General features: G+C 39.7%; 1 long non-coding RNA gene across 1 annotated transcript in view; it reads right to left on the bottom strand.

The window, feature by feature from the left end:
- Positions 1-948: 948 nt before the first annotated feature.
- Positions 949-20,162, bottom strand: part of LOC102246476 — a 62,747-nt gene continuing 43,533 nt past the window's right edge. Inside the window, exons 2-6 of the long non-coding RNA XR_314214.2 lie at positions 11,860-12,002; positions 10,949-11,039; positions 7,326-7,410; positions 2,998-3,081; positions 949-1,127 (exon numbers count right to left, since the gene is read on the bottom strand). This is a non-coding gene — a long non-coding RNA (uncharacterized LOC102246476). The remainder of the gene's footprint in view (positions 1,128-2,997; positions 3,082-7,325; positions 7,411-10,948; positions 11,040-11,859; positions 12,003-20,162) is intronic.

The following is a 20,162-nucleotide window of genomic DNA, read 5'->3' as shown; positions in this document are numbered from 1 at the left end:
GTTACTGGATTTCCTTGCTCGGCTTCCACCTTTCACTCTGCCTTTGATTTCTGAGTTCCTTTTTCCCCACCCACCTGGCTTAGGCTCATGCCAGTAAGAGCTAAGACTGACTGTGGCCATAGCCAGGCCTCTGGATATCTGTGCTTTCATCATTTGCACTTTCCCTACCCCACACACTATGAAGTTTAGTGCCATGTGAGCTATGAGAGCACCTGACCAGTGTGACATGAGACAAAAAAACAAAACAAAAAACATTTCCTGCCTACCTTTAATGAAGCAGCATTTCCTACCCCCTCCCCAAATTTTGATAGACAGTTGAATGAAAAACAATTTCACATACCACTGATGAAACTTTCTAATGTAAGGAAGTCAGTCGATTGTTTACCAGTAAGAACAGTGTCTCTGAAAAACCATTAATCACTCAGAGCAATTTGAATCAAATTTCTTATATTTATCACAGTAGAGTAATACTTTAATTTTCTGCACACATAAATGAACATATTATTGGAAGTTTTAAGTTTTAAATTGGATGGGTCACTGGTCAGCTGGAATAGAGAGAATAAATAAATAACACAGCACCTCACAGAGTGCCCGAGGCAAAAGCTGATTAACGTTAGTGGATGATGATGTTTAAAGCAATATTTTCTTTCTCCTTGCTTTTGAGAGAATGCACCATCCTAATGCTCTGGAGACAGCTGTTTTTTCTCATGGCAACAGCTGGAGCTATGGTACCCTGTGGGCAGCATCAGATCACTTCATGGACCATGTATTTCCCAGGAGAGACTAGTTAAAGTCTCACTGCAAACAAAGGACACATCAAAGGAAATGACACAACAGGGCAAATAATCTAATGGAGCCATTCAACTTGTTTTAAGCCCAACCTCGGGAAAAATCCCGCCTTGCCTAAATTCTATCACACTGTTAATATACACATCTGATTAAAGACCCATCCCCATCAGTGCCATAATCACAACCATCATCGAAGACCTGGAATGAATAGCTACAGAGCCAGGGCCAGGTGCTGGGCTCAGGGGATACACAGAAGATGAGACACACACCCAGCCTTCTTCCAAGGAGCTCCAGATCCACACTTCTGATCGCCTGCTGGGCAGTTGCCTCAGATGATCCTACAAGTACAAATGTGCAAAAATTTAACTTAAAACGTCTAAAACAAACTTTTTCTTTAAATTTCCATACAGCTTTTCTGCTTTCTATTCCATTCCTTTCCTTGTTAATGGCACCAGCATTCACCAAGGTAACCAAGGTACAAATGTAGGCATGATTAGATGCTTGCCCCACACCCCTCATTCACCAACTTCTTTAGGTTATGTCACCTAAGTAGTTTTTTTATAACCAATTGCCACCTCCTTAGTCATTTCTTATTCAATTTACTGCAAATGTACCATGTGTTAACACATTCAGGCTGCTTTAACCAAAAGCAGGCTTAAATAACAAACATTTATCTCTCACAATTCTGGAGGCTTGGTAGTCCAAGATCAACCCCCCAGCAGATGCTGTGTTTGGTGAAGACCCACTTCCTGGTTCATAGACATCATTTTGCTGTGTCCTTCAATGGCAGAAAGGATAAGAGAGCTCTTGGGTACAATTTATAAAGTCATAATCCCATTCGGGAGGGCTCCACCCTCAAGACCTAATTACCTCCTAATACCACCATCTTGGAATCTATGGTTCCAACATATGAATTTGGGGGAGGACACAAACATTCATTCCACAGCATTCACCTTCATTCTCATCCTCCTGCAATCCATTTTTTTATGCTGCACCAAAAATTAATACTTTCCATTGCTCACTTGCACAAACCATTGCATAACTTCCTTTGGCCTTAGGATAAAAATCCAAGCTCTTTAGCATAATAGACAAAACCCTTAATCATCTGAGTCCAAGACTTACCTCCTACTGATCGCCACCATTTTAAATTGTATGCTCTACTGGTACTGAACTACTTTCATTCTCCAAATGGGTCAGATATTACATGTTTCAGTCTTTTTCACATGCTTGCCTTCTGCCTGAAATACAATTATCCTTTCCTTTTCCCTACTCTTGACTAAGAAACATTAACATATCCCTAGCTTATCACAGATGTCACATGTCCAAGGACCATTTCCTACACCTCTTCCTTCAGCCAGCCCTTCTACCTGTTTCTTTGGCCTTACTTCAGTGGTTGTTCTTATTCTACTCAGCTTGGAAAGAATGCCAGCCTCCTCATCTATATATTAAACTGTTTACTAGAATCCAGGAACCATGTCTTAGATATTTATCCCTGGCACCTCGCACAGTCCCTGACGTGTAATAGGTACAGAATAAATATTTTAAACTGAGTGGAATTGAATTGATCTGAATTACAATCTTATGGCTAAGGGAGTGCATGCAAATAAAAGATTCAAATGCAGAGTGCCAAACAAGGGCTCATAGCTGCTCAAAAGAGTGAGTGGGCCAGGGGGAGTGGATGAGATAGGACATTTGATAGTATCAGTGATAGTATCATGGGCTCTTACGTTCATTCCTTTTGGCCTCCACAGAGTTACTATAAATGTAGAAGTGAATGATGACAAAATGCAGAGATAGTAGCAGCAGGCCCCTCTTCTGGTATGTAATGTGTTCCTTAAAGGACTTGGAAAGTCAGGCAACAGAGGTGTCTGTGTGTGCTTCTGTTGGGGACAGAAGGGGTAATTTTATTCCCACAAAGGTAGGAAACTAGATCTTCTCACGTTTATTTTTCTTCTGTTGTGACAACCACTGCTTCATCCCCCATCATGGAACATAGTTTTACAGGTATAAACAAATAATTACTATCCCAATCTGAAGTACATTCCTGTGGGTCACTTTGCCAATATCCAGCATTAATCTAAGGACAGTACGTGGAAACTCATCTTGCATTATCTGCCCATGAGGGTGGACCAGAGAAACTTCTGTCAGATCCAAGAGTCAGCCTGTAAAACAGATGGCCACTTTTGTCCATAGAGCATTAAGACACACCTTTATGGCAGTTTTGGAAAAACATTTTGTCCCTTCTTCCAGCCTTCACATTTTCAATAATGATGAGTTCCAATTGTGAACATCCTATTGCAAAATAAAGAATTTTAATTGTCAAAACAAAAAAAAATTGAATATTTACATTTCTGGTTTATTTACTTATTCTTTTTAAATATTTTTATTGATTTAAGAGAAGAAGAGAGAGAGAGCTAGAAACATCAATGATGAGATGCAACCACATACTGGGGACCGAGCCCACAACCTAAGCAAGTGTCCTGACTGGGAATGGAACCCTGACCTGGTTCATAGGGTGATTCTCAACCGTTGAGCTACATCTGACCTCCTGGTTCATAGGTCGATGCTCAACCGTTGAGCTACACCGGGCAGACTATTTACTTATTCTTTAACCAGAAAGCTAAATACTGGATAGCCTCATGCAAAATTTGACACCTGTCAATCTATAGTGTTAGTTTGTTCAGGCACCACTTCTCTTTAAACCCAGGCAACCCTTCATCTAAGTAAAAATGTCACAGATGTCAACCAGAGTAGGAGAGTGCTCTAGCTATCCCAGAAAACTAGGGATTCTGAGTATCTTGCACAGACTCCCTGCCCTTCCTGCCCCTGATGGCTTCTAATCTTCGAACCTGTCTCAAGGGAGCTCACCAGTTCCTAGATAGAATATAAGTGGCAACTGTCTTTCTTGGTCATAATTAATTGTTGGCTGGGTCCATAATGGCTGAATCTCCTACATGCTCTTGAATAAACAAATGAATGGCTGCCTGAGTGAAGGGCCCCAACTCTTTCTTCCCTTATCACAGGGCTGTGACTGGAAGAGGAGGTAGGAAGATGTGAACCTTTTGTGAGGAGAGGAAGTTGCTTCTCACCAAAAGAAAACTGCTATAGAACACAACTTGTGATTAAGCCAGCTCCAGACTTATGGGTTTAATTTAGAGGCTATCACCTTTCAGAACTTGCCCATGTCCTCACTTTGTCTCCCGCACCCCTCAGAGCCAGGACTCAGCTTGGTTTAAACAAAACAAACAAACAAATAAACAAACACAACACAATACAACATTGCCCTCTTGACTGAAGCTCAGCTTTCCTCCCATAAAAAACTTCTCTTGCACAGAGCTCCATTAGAAGGCCTGAAATGTTCATTCTTCCATGAGCCCTAATAACTAAATCCTGCAAAAGAAAGGTAGTATAAGTGTGTCAGTACCTATTGTATGAAGTGGGAAGTTGTGGAAAGTTGAAAGTGTGACAGCCACAGGCACTGTGCATACAGTTTTGTTGAGAAAATTTCCTCTAATTTGAAAAAAACATGTCGTGTCAGCCTTCCTGGGCATGGAAAGCCATTTCCTTTTCTGCCAGGAAATTCAGTCTTGCAGTTCTGACCTGAGGAGATGGTGTTATTTCTTTACTGAAGCTAGAACCTGCTTAGTGATTATTTGTTCATTGGAGGCCTTGCAAGATGATAGATATAGGAAAGAGTCACCGTCCTATGCCCAAATACAACCCACTGTCCTAGTCTTGTTTATACTACATACAAAGCATATTCAATGGAAGGACACAGACTTTTTTAGTCAACAGTTAAGTAGGGTCAAATATCTGTCTTTCTCAGAAGGTCAGAGGGAGGGGAGGAGAGGCCTGGGTCTAGGTGGGTAAAGAGGGGGGGCATCTGTAATAGTGTAATAAATGAATACATTAATTAATACATTTTATAAGATAAAGAAAAAAATGAAAAATATCAGGAATGCACACACAAAATGGATTATTTACCCTGTCATCAGGAAGCAAACCACTATCTTATTAAGCAAATGGTGCTTTCACAAAGTGTCCGATGAAGAGGTTCCTCCTTGAGGAACTGAGGACATGGGTTGTATTTTCTCCAAGTTAAAAAAGAAGTCCTTCAAGGTTGCATGGTGCTTTCACAAAGTGTCCGATGAAGAGGTTCCTCATCTTTAAAGAATCTCCTTGAGGAACTGAGGACATGGGTTGTATTATCTCCAAGTTAAAAAAGAAGTCCTTCAAGGTTGAACATTTTTCATTGCAAATGTAACATTGAACTCATGGTTGTGAAAGTGGACCCTAGCGTCATGGTGACTAACATAATTTTATCACAGAATCTGAACAAAATCTAGACTCAGAAATATTCCATGAAATTCTAAAGCTGTTCTAATACCAGATGGCTCACCTTCGCCTTTTATTTCCAGTTATTTATTGTTAAAATATTTTGCAAATTACTTTCATTAGTGACCAAATGAATAAACAAGTAAATGAAAAATTAGATTAGTGTTTTAAAACCGATGCCCTAACACATTTATTCATCGATTTAATAGATGTTCACTGAATATATTTCATGTTCAAACTCTATATCAGGGTTATGGCAGTGTGTTGAAGGGTTCAGGAGGAAGCAAAGGGAATAAGATAACAGTCCTGCTTGCTAGGTTCTTGCACCATAGTAGAGGGAATTTGAGTGGAATACAAAGAATTAAGTATGAGGCAGAATGTCAGATGTACTATGAGAAATGCACCCAAAATGCCAGGGTGGGGTTAGAGAATGGGTCATTCATATCCAGTTAGTGAGATTAAAGAAGACAATGCAGAATATCACATTTGAATTAGATATCACAATGTTACCTGGGATATGATGAAAAAATGTAGATCATAGAATAGTATGAAAAAGGATGTCAAATCAGAAAAGTGCAGGGTAATTCCATAGACCCTCAGAGAGTTTACATACCTACCTTATAAAATTCAGTGTGTAATTCCTCCGTAGAGAGGATCCCCAGCTTTCATCAAAATCACGAAGGACATATTTGGTTTTATTTGAACATTAAGATTATACAGTGTCATCTACATAAAATTCATGTTTTGCTCTTTGGTGAAACAACAACAGCAAAGTTCACATGAGTTCATGTTTATGAACCCTTTAGGGCAGATCTTAGAATAGCAAGATATTTGAGTTATTTAATGGGCAACACACATGTTACGCTATGAACAGTTAAGGTATAAAATCAACAATAGCCAAAAAGAAAACATTTGCAACCCCTTCATTTTGAAATCAAGAAAATGGGACTTTGAGAGGTGATGGGTGATCAAAATCACTGGGCTTATTACTAGATAGAAGTAAGGCTAATTTTTATAGAACCCTTCTTAAAAATATGTGAAGAATAGATTTGTATTTACTAGGCAGTCTGAAGTAATTAAACTGTTTTTGGACAATGAGTGTGTATAAATATGTCTGGCAGAACTCTTAGTTTTATTGGAGAAGGAAGAACCTAGACTCAAGAAGGCCAATTGAAAATATATTGCAATGGCTCAAATAGAACTAAATATGATCTAAATCAGAATGATGGCAGAGCAAATGAAAAAGAGGTAGTAGATTCAAAACACTTAATGCTGGTGAACTCTGCAACATTTAGAATGGAATAGATATGGAATGGCAAAGAAGAGGCAGATGCCCCAGATGACTTAGAGATTTCACTCTTGTAAACTGAGAGAAAATATTTTTAAATTTTTTCAATTATAGTTTATATTCAATATTATTTTATATTACTGTCAGGGTATAGCATAGTGGTTAAACAGTCATATACTTTACAAAGTATTCCTCCGATATTTCCAGTACTCTTGAAGTATGTAACACGTGGGAGAGTCAATTTCAGGAGGAAGTGAAATTTAGTTTGGGTATGCACGGCTTGATTAACAAAATGAATTTGCCAACTTTGTAACACAATTTATGGCTCTACAGTTAGTTTTCAATAGAGAAATGGCACCAGTCCAATAAAGAAATGGCAACAGCCCAGTTTCATGATCAGAACTGACATCCATTTATTGGTCTCATACTGACTTCCTACTAGGGTAACAGCATCATGTGAAAATAATAGAATGCAGTTAACTGAGTATGTCTTGTGGTCATTATATGGCATAGTAGATGTAGAAAAAATCAGAAGAAATTTTATATTGCATATAGTTTATGAGTATTTATTATTATAGCTACATCAATCTGTACAACTTATAAAAATCATGATACTGACTCATTACATATTTAATAAGCTCCTCTGATATACCAATGACTGTAATAGGTGTTTTTAATGGAGAGTGCAAAAAATAGTAAGACATAATTCTGAACTTTAAGTGACAGGTAGTTTAGTTAGAATTGTCAGAAATAAATACAATCACTTATTTCATATTGATGCCATATTGTTTAAATCTAAAGTGCTGGAAGCCTTGTAAAATACGCATATTCCTTTTGCTCTTCCCTTTAAAAGAATTTCATTTTATTAGAATTTGAAGCCTGGTGAGGATCAGCTGAAAAGGCAAAAACAAACCTGGTCTCTATATGATACAAAGGAACACATGCGTTCTTGTTCCTTCAGCTTTGCGCTTCTCCATGAAGTTGATGGTGGCCTTTGGCTGTAAGAGTAAAATAATCCAGTTTCAGCCTACAGGTATGTGTTCTGAGTTCCAACAGTGATCCAATATGGACTGTCTTAGTATCTGATTATTCTTAGTTCAATGTCTGGGCAAACACATGAGACTTGACACTTCACTCCTCCTTAAACTCTCTAATTTCTGTTCTATATGAGAGGTGTACTTCTTCAATATTCTTGAATTTCTACTTTAAGCATCTCTCTGTTCACTCAACTTTTTTTTTAACTTTCCTATTCTATTGACTATAAAAGTTTTGCTTTTCTTTCAGTTACACTTTCTTAAGGTCAGAGTGAAACTAAGAGACTAAGAATTAAACAGTAAAATCAGGGTGGTCGCTATTATCTGACTCTCCTCCCACCATGCCTCTTGTCCTACTGAAAGCTACAGGTTTCTCTGAAGAGATTCCAGCATTTGTTTGAAACCCTAGCTCTGGACCAACAGCTGGCATATGTCATAATTACTTTAGAGTTGAACTATTCTGAAAGCATTGAAACATAATGAGATTTGCCTGAAAAATTATTATTAGCACATCTTAAAGACCTAGATCAAGTTTTGCCTGTTCTTATGCAAAAGTGTTAAATATGTTAATGGTGTGGCTTGCGACAAGAATACTCTTCCTGCAAGTGTGAATGGCACAGAAATCAATTTGTGGAAGTAAGAACATCTGAACTGTAAATACCAGTATATGTGGTGCTGTTGTCAGCAAGTGGAGTTGTTTAAGGAGCAGTAACAACCTCTCTCTGATGGTTGGACTGACAATAAAGGGGCATGTCTCAGGGGACTAAATGAGCTTCAAAGGATAATCATACCTGAAACTATGCATCTTAACCCCTTTATTTCAACACCCCATTTTACTGAGGTTTCCAGCAGTTAAGGCTTTCCTTCATAGGAGCAGATGGCCTCCTGGGAAGTAGCTTTGCCTATCTGAAGGCAGCGGACTATAATTACTAAAAAGTTAGTGATCTGGAGTGAGATGATCTTATCTTGAATTAAACTTCACTTGTCACTTACTAGTTGCTTGACCTTCAGCATTATTTAAACCAAGATGTCCTCATCTGTATAATGAGGGTAACAATCAGCTTTGCTTTAGAAGGTTTTATGACAATTAGATACATTTAAATTTCTTAGCAAAGTGCCTGGCTCTTAACAAACACTCAATATTGTTGCTAATGTTATTATCATTAATTGTTATTATTCATCCTAAATTTCTTATAGAGTATTAAGCCATCTATCCATGAAACATCTCCCCTAGTGACTCATTTCAGTAACCCCTCTGACATATTGATGTATCTTCCTTCTTCAAGACTTTGCTTCTGTGTGTTGATCTAAGTCTTGTGCCACTCCACTCATACATACTTTAATCCTGCTACCATGATTGTGTAACATGAAATTTGTGGCAACTGATTGACTCACCCTCTTTTTCTATTTCTGATATTTGGTTATGTCTAACTCAGAGTTGTATCTTTTCTAGCATCACCTTCTTAAAAAGAATCAATGTGTGTATGTGCTTTACCCTGCCAACAGGAATGATTGCATTCTATGTCACCCTCATACTTTATTAATTTGAAACCAACTAAGGAAATGAAATTAGACTTTTAGAAGTATAATTGGAAAAGGAAATCTTCCACAAAGACAGTACTTTGAAACATAATTAACTTTTCAGTTTAAGGACATAATTTGCTATTTAGACTTACAGAAGGAAAAGAAAAACATTTTAATGATTCCTACTTTTTAAAAAAAGAAAAGGGGATTTGCTAAAGTCAATGTATAGGTCCATAAAGGTGAATCATTATCCCTAAAGTTGGATCATGGAAGTAACAGTTTGTTAATCTGTTTTTAATATGGATTCCTCCCTAAGAAATATATAGTCTAGCAAGAGAAATCATGTGTATGTAAACATAACATAAGGCAGAAAATTGGTTATAGAAGATGTTTAAGATAAAGTGTTAAGGCAGCTCTGAGGATAAAAAACAAATTTCCCAATATAAAATCAGAATAGGCTTAGAAATTGAGCTGGGTCTTGAAGAATTAGGTTATGTGATTATGTCTTGCATATTTGTTGAATACATTACACAAGTGTAGTGTATACAGTCAGTGAGTCTGTCTGTGGTTAACTGTCAAGCTCCCTCTCATCCTATCATGCAATTTCTATTTTATCTTTCTACACTAAATATTCCTAAATCAACTAATGGTATCCTGAATATTTGGTTGTCTTATTTTTCTATATAATAAAAGCCAGCAATTGTTTTCTCTAAAGAGCCAGATAATAAATATTTTAGCCTTGGCAGCTACTCAGTTCTGATGTAGTGTAAAAGAAGCCATAAACAACATGTAAGTGATGTGCATGGTTGTTTTCAAACAAAACTATGTTTACAAAAACAGGTGCAAAGCCAGATTTGGCCTATGGAGGTGGGTGGAAGGTGGTAGTTTACTAATCTCTGGTCTGAAACATAGGCTTACTGATCAGTCCAAATAAAATATTTCTGTTATCTGATATTCATGAAAATGATACTATAACAAATAGGGAATCAGCATTCCTACTAGCCCAAATACCTAGCTGTCAATAACAGTAAAGGTCCTGGCATTTTACTCTAATTGCAAGTGCATACTTTAGCCCAGTGGTCGGCAAACCGCGGCTCGTGAGCCACATGTGGCTCTTTGGCCCCTTGAGTGTGGCTCTTGCACAAAATACCACGTGCGGGTGCGCACGTACAGTGCAATTGAAACTTCATGGCCCATGTGCAGAAGTCGGTTTTCAGCCTGGGCGAGTCTATTTTGAAGAAGTGGCATTAGAAGAAGTGGGGGGTGTCGGTCAGTCGGGCGACAGGAGATGCGGCGCAGGTGGACCTCGGGATACGCAGCGCGGGGGACGTACATTGTTTTGAGGTACATTCCCTGAGGTTGACCACTTCCAACTCTCCCATCCACACTCGTCTATCTGAAACAAGTATACAAGACGAGTGTGGATGGGAGAGTTGGAAGGGGTAATAAAATTGCCCACATTCTTTACCTCCTTTGTTTCTCTTTTCTGCCCTTTTTAGCAATTCACACCATTGCACATCTGTTTAATGTGGAGTGGTGTGTGAATGCCCGAGTCAACAATTCTGATCCTTACTCAATAGCACTGTCTGACATTGGAGATAAGCCTGGTGAAACTTACCTCAATTTTGCTCGAGAGAGAATCAAGGTAAGCCTCTTTATTTCCTGATTCTGATGTTCCCTAGACCCGTGGTCGGCAAACTGCGGCTCGTGAGCCACATGCGGCTCTTTGGCCCCTTTAGTGTGGCTCTTCCTAAGCCTTAGGAGTACCCTAATTAAGTTAATAACAATGTACCTACCTATATAGTTTAAGTTTAAAAAATTTGGCTCTCAAAAGAAATTTCAATCGTTGTACTGTTGATATTTGGCTCTGTTGACTAATGAGTTTGCCGACCACTGCTTTAGCCTGACACATTTTTAAGGATATTGGTGTAAGACACAAGATTTCTGGGTCAGAAACAAAGGAAAATTTATTACTAACAGTCATTGCAGAGTTAGAGCATCAGTATTTCTTGTTCCACTTCCCCTCATCTTAATTCTCACATGGCATCACAAAAAGAGCTAGGTAATAACTGTACACAAGGAAAAGAAAACCAGAGTTTAGAGAACACGAATCTTTTATAATGAGCAGTAAGCCTGCCTGACATTTTCCCCAGTGAGATACATTAACTTTATTACACTAAACAGTAACTATGTCTGCCCTTTGCTCTGGAGAGAGACACCATCCCTATTTTTCAAATATGTTTATCATACATGCATTCTTGAATAGATAATGCAGAACAAAAGCTGATAGCACCTCTATCTGTGAGACATGCAACTGCCAAAGAGTCATGGAGAATTGTCTGCTATCCCAGCATCCCAAATTATCCCCATGCTTTTGCAGGTCTTGAATCCTTTGATAGAAATGCAGGGTTAAATGAAACACACTTCAATTTAAATGTCCCAGAACTTACCAAAACAAGTATGGAAAAATGTAGAAAATGGGCAGAAGCACGCTGGACCTTTTTAATTTAAGACCCAAGCTAATCAAGAACAATGATGGTCATCAGCTCTTTTTCTATCCCATCCCTGGAACTATATTTCTTCAAATGGTATTACATTAAGGAGATCCAAGATGATGGCAGAGTAAATGGAATCTACACAACCCCCCCCTCAAGACCAAACTGGAATTATAACTAAATTATGGAAAAATAATTCTAAATAACCAATTGAAGATTAGTTGAAGAGAAGAATTATAACAAAGGACTTACAGAAGAAAGATGATGGCAGAGTAAATGGAATCTACACAACCCCCCCTCAAGACCAAACGAATTATAACTAAATTATAGAAAAATAATTCTAAATAACCAATTGAAGATTAGTTGGAGAGAAGAATTATAACAAAGGACTTACAGAAGAAGCCATATGGAGACTGGTAGGAAATGCAGAAGTTCAAGAGAGCTGTCCAAGCTCTCATAGATGGAACTGGAGGTTTGGAAGGATATCTCAGCTGTTGGGTGTTCCCCGTGAGCAGTGTTCCCCTGAAGCAGTGTTTGCTTCAAGGAGAAGGAGAAGGAGAAAAAGAACAGAGGAACATAGTTAAAAAAAATAAAATGGCAATAAATACAAACCTATCAATAATCACTTTACATGTAAGTGGCTTAAATGCTCCAATCAAAAGACAGAGGGTTGCTGAATGGATATAAAACAAGATCCACAGATATACTGTCTTCAAGAGACCCAAGTCAGAATGAAAGACACACATAAACTAAAAGTAAAGGGATGGAAAAATAAACTTCATGCAAATGGGAAAAAAAGCTGTGTTAGCAATACTTATATGTGACAAAATAGACTTTATAACCTAGGCTATAGTAAGAGACAAAAAAGAGGAAACTACAACGGCAAAGAAAGCAATCCAACAACAGTATATAATCCTTATAAACATGTATGCACCCAACATAGGAGCACCTAAATAGGTCATGCAAATCTTGATGGACATAAAGTGAGAGACTGACTGTATTGCAGTCATTGTGGAGATTTTAATATCCCATTTATGTCAATGGGTAGGTCTTCCAGGAAGAAAATCATAAAGGAGACAGTGGCCTTAAATGACACAAGAGATCAAATGGATTTATTTGATATCTTCAGATCATTGCGCTCCAAAGAAGCAGAATATGTATTCTTTTCAAGTACACATGGAATGTTTTCTAAGTTGGACCACATAGTCAAACATAAATACGTCTCAGTAAATTTCAGAAGATTGAAATCATACCAAGCATCTTCTCTTAACATAATTCTATGAAAGTAGAAATAAATCACAAGAAGAAAGCTGAAAACACAGCAAAATATTGAGGCTATATAATAAGTTACTAAACAATGAATGGGTTAGCAATGAGATCAAACAAGAAATCACAACTACCAGAAAACAAAGGAAAGTGAACATACAACAACCCCAAATCTGTGGGACACAGAAAAAGCACTCGTAAGACAGAAATTTATAGCATTAGAGGCCTATATCAAGAAATAAGGTAAAGCTCAAGTATCCAATCTAATTTTGCACTTAAAGGAACTTAAAACAGAACAACAAACAAAGCTCAAAGTGAGTAGAAGGAAAGAAATAATAAACATCAGAACAGAAATAAACAAAATAGAGTATTAAAAAAAATGCTAAAGTTAAATGAAACCAAGAGCTGGTTCTTTGAAAAGATAAACAAGATCGACAAAACTTTAACCTCATCAAAGGTGTGTGTGTGTGTGTGTGTGTGTGTGTGTGTGTGTGTGTGTGAGAGAGAGAGAGAGAGAGAGAGAAAGAGAGAGAGAGAGAGAGAGAAGAGAGGATCTTCCCTATTCAGAAACCTTAGCTGATTGTAGCACCGTCCCATGCACCAAAAAGGTATGGGTTCACATCCCTGTCAGAGCACATACCTACCTTGCAGGTTAGATCCCCATTCAGGGCATGAATGGGAGGCAACCAATCAATGTTTCTCACTCACATCAATATTTCTTTCTCTCTCTCACTCATCCCCTTTCTCTCTCTCTAAAATTACTAAACATATCCTTGGGTGAGGATTTTTAAAAAAAGAGGATTCAAATAAATAAAATCAGAAATGAAAGAGAAGTAACAAATGATACTAAAAAAAATACAAAGGATTGTAACAAAATATTATGAACAACTATATGCCAACAAATTGAATAACCTGGATTCAATTGGATAAATTCCTAGAAACATACAATCTCCCAAAACTGAATCAGGAAGAATAAGAAAATCTGAATAGACAGATTACAACTTGTGAAATTGAAACAGTAATAAAATAAAACTCCCATCAAACAAAAGCCCTGGCCCACATGGCTTCACAGATGAATTTTACCAAATTTTCAAAGAACTAATACCTATATTCTTAAACTATTCCAACAAATTCAAGAGGAATGAAGACTCCCATGCTCACTTGATGACACTAACATCATCCTATTTCCAAAACCAGATAAAGAGTCTACTATTTGCATGCCACTTATTTAACAAAGAAAGAAAATTATAGGTCAATATCCCTGATGAATATAGATGCTAAAATCCTCAATAAAATATTAGCAAACCAAATCCAGTAATAACTTAAAAAGATCATACACAATGATCAAGTGGGAATTCTTTCAGGGAGGTAAGGTTTGTGCAATATCCACACATCAATAAATGTGATGCACCATGTAAACAAAATGAAGGATAAAAACTACATGATCATATCAATAGATGCAGAAAAAGCATTTGATAAAATCCAGCACCCATTTATGATAAAAACTCTCAGAAAAGTGGGAATAGAGGAAATATACCCCAATGTAATGAAGGCCATATATGACAAAAACCACAGCCATCACCATACTTGATGGGCAAAAACTATAAGCATTCCCCTTAAGACTGGTACCAAGACAGGGATATCTGCTTTCACCACTATTATTGAACACTAGAGGCCCGGCACATGAAATTGTGCACAGGTACGGTCCCTAGGCCTAGCCTGTGATCAGGGCCATCTTGCCACCACCCTGGTTCCCTATTTGCCATCTGGTGATAGGAGCCTGCAGGCAGGGGAGGGGGAGGGACCAAGAGGTTGGCCATTCTGCCCACTTGGCACTCCCGCCCCCCACCCCAACCCTGGTTCTCCGTTCCCATCTGACAATGGGAGCCCGATGGCTGGGGGAGGGACCAAGAGGTCGGCCATTGCTGCCCGCTTGCCAGCCCCCTCCTGGCCACGGGTTGCCCTCTGTGTGTGGGCGAATGGTAGGGTGGGGGCCTTGGCCTGGCGCCACCCATATCCCCCGCCACCCACCCCGGTTTCCATTTGCCATTGGCAATAGGAGCCTGCGGTCCAGGGAAAGGGACCAAAAGGTGGTCAGTGCACCTCATAGTGACTGGTCAAGTGGTCATTCTGGTTGTTCTGCTACTATGGTCACTGGGCTTTTATTATATAGGATAGGATAGCACTGGAAATACTAGCCACAGCAATCAGACAAGAAGAAGTTTGCAGGTAACATGATACTGTACAGATAGAACCCTAAAGATTCTATCAAAAACTACTCTGATTGGTAAATGAATTAAGCTAAGCTACAGGATACAAAATAAATATCCAGAAATCAGTTGCATTGTTTAAAAAATAATAATGAACTATCAGAAAGTAAAACAAAAAAAGTAATCCCATTTACAATTGCTTCAAAAAGGATAAAATACATAAGAATAAACTTACCAAGGATGTAAAAGGCCTGTACTGAGAAAATTATAATACACTGAAGAAAGAAATTGAAGAAGATACAAATAAGTGGGAACATATCTGTGTTCATGGATAGGAAGAATTAACATCATTAAAATGTCCATACTACCCAAAGCAATCTATAGATTCAATGCAATTCCTATCAAGATTCCAATGGCATATTTCACAGAACTAGATCAAATACCCCAAAAATGTATATGGAAATACAAAAGACCCCAAATAGCAATAGCAGTTTTGAGAAAAAAGAGCAAGTTTGGAGGAATCATGCAACCTAATAAACTGTACTACACGGCCACAGTAATTTAAACAGCATGGTACTGGCATAAAAACAGACAGATCAATGGAACAGAATAGACACCAGAAACAAGCCCATGCCTTTATAGTCAATTAATATTTGGTAAAAGAGGCAAAAAAATTCAATGGGGTAAATACAGTCTATTTAATAAATAGTGTTGGGAAAATTGGACAGATATATGCAAAAATATGAAACTAGACTACTTTCTTACACCACACATAAGAATAAACTCAAATGGATTATAAACTTAAATGTTAGACTCAAAACCATAAAAATTCTAGAAGAAAGTATAGGCAGTAAAATCTCAAACATTTCTCATAGCAATATTTTTTTCTGATATATCTACTTGGGCAAGGGGAAAAAAAAAGAAAAACCTCAAATGGGACTACATCAAACTAAAAAGTTTTTGCATAGCAAAGGAAACCATCAACAGAATGAAAAGACAACCCATTGAATGGGAGTACATATTTGCCAATACATCTGATAAGGGCTTAATATAAAAAATGTATAAAGAACTAATAAAACTCAACACCAAAAAACAAACAATCCAATTAAAAAAATGGGCAAAGGACCTGAGTAGTAACTTATCCAAGAGGACATATGGATGGCCAATAGACATATGAAAAGATGCTCAACATCACTAATCATCAGAGAAATACAAATTAAAACCACTATGAGATATCACCTCACACCTGTCAAAATGGTTATCATCAATAAATCATCAAACAACAAGTGTTGGTGAGGATGTGGAGAAAAGGGAACCCTAGTGCACTGTGGTGGGAATGCTGATTGGTGCAGCTACTGTGGGAAGTAGTACAGAGTTTCCTCAAAAAATTAAAAGTGGATCTGCCTTATGACCCAGCAATTCCATTTCTGGGAATATATCCAAAGAATTCCAAAACACTAGTTCAAAAGAATATATGCACTGCTATGTTCATTGCAGCATCATTTACAATAGCCAACATTGGGAAGCAGCCCAAGTGCCTTTCGGTCGGTGAGTGGATAAAAAAGCTGTGGTATATTTACACAATGGAATACTACTCATCAGTAAAAAGGAGAAAATTTTACCCTTTGTGACAGTATAGATCAAGGGTCCTCAAACTTTTTAAACAGGGGGCCAGTTCACTGTCCCTCAGACCATTGGAGGGCCGGACTATAGTTTAAAAAAAAAAACTATGAACAAATTCCTATGCACACTGCACATATCTTATTTTGAAGTAAAAAAACAAAACAGGAACAAATACAATATTTGTATTTGCATGTGGCCCGCGGGCCGTAGTTTGAGGACCCCTGGTATAGATGGACCTGAAGAGTATTATGCTAAGTGAATAAGCTAATCAGAGAAAGACAAGTACTGCATGACTTCACTCATATGTGGAATCTAATGAACAAACTTAACTAAGAAGCAAAATTGAGACAGACTCAAAAATAGAGAGCACGCTGACAATTGGGGGCAGGGGTGGGGTGGAGGGATTGAGCAAAAAAGAAAAAAAGAGAGAAATAACTCATGGACATGGACAACAGTGTGGTGACTGCTGGGGAAGGGAGGTGGGGTCAGTTGGAAGAGGGTGTAGGGGGGATTAGTGGTGATTTCAAAAAATAAAATAAAAAATAAGGAATAGATATCTGCACAAAAAGAGATTACATTAAAATCAAACTATTTAAATGCCACTTATTTAACTACTAGAGGCCTGGTGCACAAAAATTTGTGCACTCGGGTGGGGGGGGGGGCCTTCAGCCTGGCCTGTGCCCTCTCGCAGTCTGGGAGCCCTGCACCTGATCACCCTGCGGAGGGAGGCCCTGCCCACTGCCGCCAGCCGGGTAGCCTGGGCCTCCCTCTTTGGGGTGACTGTGGAGCCCCCCAGTGGTGGTCTGGGCCTCCCTCTGCGGGGCAATCATGGGGCAATGGCGGGGTCCCCCGACCAATCACATCGCACCCTCCTTGGCGGTGGTAGTCAGTACTGGGTTGCCGCAGCGCCCATGGCAGTGGCAGTCAGTGCTGGGTTGCTACGGCACCCGCAACCCAGGAGGGATGGAGAGGTCAGCAGTTCAGCCCACTTGCCAGTCCCCACCCACCTGAGCCTGCTGCGCACACAGCCTGGTGTTTGGTTGTCCATTCAGTTGTTCTGGACGTTACAGACCCTGGCTCTTTATATATTAGGATTTTAAGAAGATGGTTCTGATGTTCTGTGGAGAATGGGTCATAAAACACAAGGGTAGAAGCCAGACCTGTTGGGTGCCTGGTGCTGGAGTCCATGGGTGTTAGGACAGACAGAGGATTTTTCCTCAAGATCTCTAAGTCACCAGATGGAGGAGTTGAGCAGAGACAAAGTGGAGAAAGCATATACCTCAAGCTGCTTATCTTACACCTCCAGAGAACAGTTTATATTAGCCAAGGGCACCCTGAGCCAGGGCCACCATGTAAATGCTTGAATAAACACTCCCATTTCCAAGCAACTGAGAAGGTCAAGGCAGTTTCTTTGTTCAATTTTTATGTAATTTTCCATTCCATTCAGGTGGAAAGAAGAGGCATTCAAACATCACTGCTCAATTCTTCAGCTTTGTGATAGAGAAGTAGGACATGATGCCCCCCCAAACCAAAATTTATATTCTTCATATTGATATGTGTTCTTGGTTAATTCAAGGTTTCATGACAAAGAATGGTTGCTTCAGATTATAAAAATATAGGCCAAAGACACTGTACAAATAGTTTAAAAAAAAAAACTATGAACAAATTCCTATGCACACTGCACATATCTTATTTTGAAGTAAAAAAACAAAACGGGAACAAATACAATATTTGTATTTGCATGTGGTCCTCGTAGTTTGAGGACCCCTGGTATAGATGGACCTGAAGAGTATTATGCTAAGTGAATAAGCTAATCAGAGAAAGACAAGTACTGCATGACTTCACTCATATGTGGAATCTAATGAACAAACTTAACTAAGAAGCAAAATTGAGACAGACTCAAAAATAGAGAGCACGCTGACAATTGGGGGCAGGGGTGGGGTGGAGGGATTGAGCAAAAAAGAAAAAAAGAGAGAAATAACTCATGGACATGGACAACAATGTGGTGACTGCTGGGGAAGGGAGGTGGGGTCAGTTGGAAGAGGGTGTAGGGGGGATTAGTGGTGATTTCAAAAAATAAAATAAAAAATAAGGAATAGATATCTGCACAAAAAGAGATTACATTAAAATCAAACTATTTAAATGCCACTTATTTAACTACTAGAGGCCTGGTGCACAAAAATTTGTGCACTCGGGTGGGGGGGGGGTCCTTCAGCCTGGCCTGTGCCCATTTGCAGTCCAGGACCCCTTGGGGGATGTCCACCTGTTAACTTAGACCCACTCCCCAGGGGATCAGGCCTAAGCTTGCAGTCAAACATCCTTCTGGCAGCCAGGGACCCCTCAGGGGATGTCCGACTAAAGGCTTAGGTCCCCAAGGGATCAGGTCTAAACCGTTAGTTGGACATTCTTAGTGCTGCCATGGAGGTGGGAGAGGCTCCTGCCACCACCTCTGTGCTGGCCAGCCATGAGCCAGCTTCTCATATGGAAGTGCACTGACCACCAGGGGGCAGCTCCTGCATTGAGCGTCTGCCCCCTGGTGGCCAGTGCGCATCATAGCAACTGGCCATTCTGCCATTCAGTCAATGTGCATATTAGCCTTTTATTATTACTAGAGGCGCGGTGCACAACAATTTGTGCACTCGGGGAAGGGGGGGGTCCCTCAGGCCGGCCTGTGCCCTCTCGCAGTCTGGGACCCCTCGGGGGATGTCCGGCTTGTTTCATTCCCGCATCCCTCAGCCGCCCGGCCGGCTTGTTTGTTCCCGCCTCCCTCAGGGCCCAGGCCAGCTTGTTCGTTCTGCCTCCCTCAGCCGCCCGGCCAGCTTGTTTGTTCCCGCCTCCCTCAGCTGCCCGGCCAGCTTATTTGTTCCGCCTCCCTCAGCCCCCGGCCCAGGTTGTTTGTTCCCGCCTCCCTCAGCCCCCAGCCCAGGTTGTTTGTTCCCGCCTCCCTCAGCCCCCAGCCCAGGTTGTTCGTTCCCGCCTCCCTCAGCCCCTGGCACAGGTTGATTGTTCCTGCCTCCCTCAGCCCCTGGCCCAGGTTGATCGTTCCCGCCTCCCTCAGCCCCTGGCCCAGGTTGTTTGTTCCCGCCTCCCTCAGCCACCCGGCCGGCTTGTTTTGCTCCCACCTCCACTGCCCAGCTTGTTTTCGGCCGCCTGGCTTGCTACACTCCCAGCCGATATATGCAAATTAACCGCCATCTTGGCTGGCAGTTAATTTGCATGTCTTGCTGATTAGCCCATGGGAAGGGTAGCGAAGTTACAGTTAATTACCATGTTTCTCTATTATTAGATAGGATTATATAGGATGTCCCTATTTCCCCCCTTTTACCCCCTCTACCCGCTCTTGCCCCCCACTTCTCTCTGGCCATCATCATACTGTTGTCTGTGTCCATGGGTTGTGTATATATTTTCTTTGGCTAATCCCTTCTTTAAATTCACTTCTTTAAATTTTTATTTTCAGATAAGTGCTTATAACTGCACTATTATATATTTTCTATTATATCATTTAGAATTAAGATATTTTTTAATTGAACCCTTGTAAATTTTAGCACAATTTAATAAATTATGCTAGAAGCAATTAGGAGATTTTTCATGTAATGCA

Source organism: Myotis brandtii, unplaced genomic scaffold (assembly GCF_000412655.1).
Source record: "Myotis brandtii unplaced genomic scaffold, ASM41265v1 scaffold508, whole genome shotgun sequence".
NCBI classification, from domain to species: domain Eukaryota; kingdom Metazoa; phylum Chordata; class Mammalia; order Chiroptera; family Vespertilionidae; genus Myotis; species Myotis brandtii.
The sequence above is the reverse complement of the archived record's forward strand: the minus strand, read 5'-3'. Positions and strand labels throughout refer to the sequence as shown.